Source organism: Vombatus ursinus, unplaced genomic scaffold (assembly GCF_900497805.2).
Source record: "Vombatus ursinus unplaced genomic scaffold, bare-nosed wombat genome assembly UNPS02014841.1, whole genome shotgun sequence".
Taxonomy (NCBI): Eukaryota; Metazoa; Chordata; class Mammalia; order Diprotodontia; family Vombatidae; genus Vombatus; species Vombatus ursinus.
Window position 1 is genome coordinate 24,882,581 of NW_020954619.1, and position 4,490 is coordinate 24,887,070.

General features: G+C 38.2%; 1 pseudogene; it reads left to right on the forward strand.

The window, feature by feature from the left end:
* Nucleotides 1–1,549: 1,549 nt before the first annotated feature.
* LOC114026587 lies at nucleotides 1,550–2,336 on the forward strand (annotated as a pseudogene).
* Nucleotides 2,337–4,490: the final 2,154 nt, after the last annotated feature.

Sequence of the window (4,490 nt, forward strand, 5' to 3'; positions counted from 1 at the left end):
CTACATTGGGTTCTTAGGATGTGTTCATGAATGATTAAATAATCATTTACACTGTTTATAAAATGCTAGTATTAAAATGTCATTGAACACAAATCCATTCAACTGGCTTGCTTCCAACATATGAGAGTAGTCCTATAATTAGGCTGGAATAATAAATTTGACCTTTTTATATTTCTTTATTTCAAAACAGTTGGTACTAGTAATGGCCTGTGGTTACTTTGAATCATGGGCTATTTTTGAAACTCAGGTCCTTGGCCTCAAAAAGCTATGTTGCCCTGGGTTTCAGAGAACCATTCATCTTCATTAGGAGCTGTTTAAATCTTCACTAAAGATTCAGATCATACATAAGTCATCTGATTCTCCTAATCTTGAATAGCAATGCAAACCATGGTAATCCCACAGGGTACTAAGGCTGTGGATGGCCTGATTCTGTGATGTACTTTCTATTATCCCTGCTTGTAGTCATCATTTACTCTTTGGACTTCTAAAATTGCACCCTCTGGGATAGCTTTGGATCAGGCCATAAGTACAAACCTAAAAGCATTCATTAAGCAGCAATGATTGAGTCAGAGAAAAAAGATAAAAAAACACAACTGAGTAAAAGAGACAATGTGATATAGTGGAAAAATATTAGATTTTCAGTCAAAGGACTTGGGTTCAGATCCTACTTCTGTCACTGCCTGTATGACACTGTGAGCCACTCAATCTCTTAGAGCTTCAGTTTCCTCCTGGGTAAAATGAAAGGTTTGGTATGGATGTCTTCTAAGGTCTATTCTAGCTCCAAGTCCAAGATTCTATGATCCTTAAGTCTCACTTTTATGGAGACTCTACTGTGTGGATTAAATGAGTCTAATAGAGGGGAGATTTCTATAAGGAAGCCATTCAAGTTAATTAAAACCATTTCAAGATTTTCTCCTGAAGCGTTTATATACAAGCACCCAAGTATATGTATATGTATATGTATATGTATATGTATATGTATATGTATATGTATATATACATTTATAAATACATGCAATGCATATATTTATATTACAATATGTATGCACAATGCATATACTATATATATGCATGCTTATGCATATACATATTATATATATACATACACATACACAGAGTAATCATGGATTTAAATTCCTCATACTAATACTAATTATGTGAACACAAGCAGATTGCTTCACCCTCTGAGTCTGTCTTCTCATCCACAAAGCTGAGACAATCACAAGTATACAACTTACGTTACAAGATTTTTGGTGAGTAAAATGATTTGTAAAAATTAAACTTAAATACTCCTGTCAGGTACTGGTTCTTTGTTGTGTAGACATTTTGTTTGCTGAAAAAGTAAGAAAAAGGAATCACTCTTCTCTCACCCTCTTTGCGACTCTTCAGCCTCTCACCTTTTACAGAGTTCCCATGGGTGGTGGGAGATTTGTGGGGGAAGGAGGGACCTCAGTACCTGCCCGGCACCCTCACCCTCTTCTTTTCCCAGGACTCCTGAGTGTCTACAGGGTGAAGAGGAGGTAGTCTTGTGTGTTCCTCCTGACCTAGCATGATCCCTTATCTTCCTCCTGGGGGAGGAGAGGAAGATCTGGATAAAGACTCTTGTGACCAAGAAGAGAATTGTGGCTCTGGAGAAGAGTCTGGATGACACAGCGATCCCTCTACCATACAGCCCCCAACCTGGGTCCTCTCCAGCCCCTCAGCTCCACGGGGACCAAACTCAGCCACCAAATACCATGCTTCACTTTGGTCAGCAGCTTCTGGGGGATCAGATCCCAGTTCTCACCCAGAGTCTCAAAGAGTGGAGCCAGCCAGCTCCCTGGGAGCCCAGCTCTGAAAAGACAGGGAATTCTGGATCTGGTAACTCAATCTCCTTCAGAACCATCTGGCATCCATCCTTTTGTGCCTTTCTTGATGCCCAGGGTCATGACACCCAATCCCTAGCTCCAACTGAAGTATAGGGGATTAGGGAGAGCTCCCAGAGTGATAAATGCTTCCCAGCTCTCTGCTCAGAAGATTTCTTTTTCTCCAACCCTTTCTTGCCTTCCATTACTCAGATTTTGTTTGGCCTGTCCCAACCTCCCCAACAGATTCTGAGGAGGTCTAGGCAGGTTCTTGCCCCACCCCCCATAATGTCAGTCTGGACACAGCCAACCCCAGTCCACATCTTGACTTGGTTATGTGGTCCAGAGATAACAGCTGTTACCTGCCTACTTGAGATGAGCCAAGGAGAGACTGAGTCTACCCCTAGTCCAAAGTCCTCCCTAGTTAAAGGTGGATTACATCATCTCATCCCCATCCTATCCCTCTCTGCAATACTCCTTGAGAGTTGTTGAAGGCTACCTTTTCATCTCTTGTTATGTTAAAGTATTGGGAATGAATAACAGGGCTCCCTCTTTTACTTCCTCTCCCCCTTTTGCTGGATTTGGTGTATTGCTGTGAGGCTGAATAAAGATGGTAATGTGTAAAAAAAATAAAAGTAAGAGAAAGGACAACTATGTAGAACATTGGGAAAAATCAACTTGAGAATAAGCACAATCCAGCAGATACAAATGGTTGAAGTAAAACATGGCTGTTCTGAGAGGACCGGGGAAAGAACAATCTCTTTGAGAGACAAAAGCCCTACCTCAAACTTGGAACAGCTGCAAAGCATTTTTGTCCACCAGGTTATTTGCATATGACTGTTTTCAAGGTTTTGAAGTAAATAACCGAGAAATTATAAATCACAGAGATGCTTATAGACTCTGGGAACAGTTGTGTATTGTCTGCTTGTGTCATACCTAGTAGAACTGTGTGTTTTCAGACTGAGTTTACAGCTGAGTTTAACTCATGAGGAAGCATTGATTTGAGGCATTAGATGTCTGATGAAGACAAGATGAGAACATCAAAATCCAAAGGTCATAAGCATAAGGTACAGCAGCTACTGGAAGAAGGAAGCTAACGACAGAGACTGCCCATTGTCATTTGGACTGTGCAGAGAATCAAAAATAAGAGTAAATGGTTTGAGTTAAATTAGCTTAGATGGTTGAATGAAGACAGGTTCTGCAGGTGTTATCCTCTGTAGAGGAGAACACTTTAGAAGCTCGGAGCTGGTTGAAGTAAGCAGAACCCTGCTGCTGAAGGTCCAGATAGGTTCATAAATTAATATTCTTCTTCTGACATTTATAGTTTGAAAGAGGGAAATCTATCTGGGACCCCTGTTACTCTTTATTATTCTCTTTAGCTTAAGAGAAGAGAAAAGCGAAGTTTGGAAGTTGTTTTCCTGGAAGCTGCACTGTTACATTTTTGCTGAAAGAGCTTACTATTTTCTCAGTGTCCTGCTAAGAGTGGCCATGTGCTAAAGGTTCAAAAGATTTATATTTCCAAAGAGTGACAGAAATGATTTTGTTCAGCAAGTGGAATATGTTGAAGATGCTTCTTTTTTTCTTTTTTTTTAAAGAGGAGCTTTTCTTTATTAAGTATTTTATTTTTCTACAGTTAAATAAAAAAAAATTCATTTTAAAACTTTGAATTCCAAATTCTCTCCCTTCCTCTCCCTCATGCTCCCCTTATTGAGAAAGTAAGCAATTTGATATGGATTATACATATATAGTCATGCAAAACATATCAATAATAGTCGTGTTGTGAAAGCAAACAGATTAAAAAAACTCAAGAAAAATAAAGTTTAAAAAAAATGCTTCAATCTGCATTCAAATACCATCAGTTCTTTGTCTGGGAATGGATAAAATTTTTCCTCATAAGTCCTTCAGAGTTGTCTTGGATTGTTGTATTACTGAAAATAGCTAAGTCATTCACAGCTGATCACTTTGCAATATTGCTGTTACTTTGCACACAGTACATTTCACTTTGCATTAATTCATGTAAGTCTTTGCAGGTTTCTCTGAGAGTGTCCTGCATATAGTACAACTTATTACTTATAGTACAACAGTCTTCCATCATAATCTCATACTACAACTTATTCAGCCATTCCCCAATTAATGGACATCTCAGTTTCTAATTATTTGCCTCCAGAAAAGAGCTGCTATAAATATTTTTGTACATATAGGTCCTTTCCCTTTTTTTAATCTCTTTTAGGACACAGAACTAGCAGTGATATTTCTAGTTCAAAGGGCATGCATAGTTTTATAGCCCTTTGGGCATAGTTTCAAATTGTTCTACAGAATGGTTGAATCAGCTCACAACTCCATCAACAATGCATTAATGTCTCATTTTTCCTACATCCCCGCCAACATTTGTCATTTACCTTTGTTGTCCTATTAGACAATCTAGCAGGTATGAGGTAGTACTAGAGTCATAGTATTTCTTCATATGGTTATAAATAGCTTTGATTACTTCATCTGAAAACTGATCAAATCTTTTAATCATTAATCATTTGAGGAATGGCTCCTTTTTTTTTTATAGATTTGACTCAGTTCTCTATATGTTTGAGAAATGAGGTCTTTATCAGAAAAAATCTTGCTTCAAAATATTTTTCACAGTTACTAATGTTA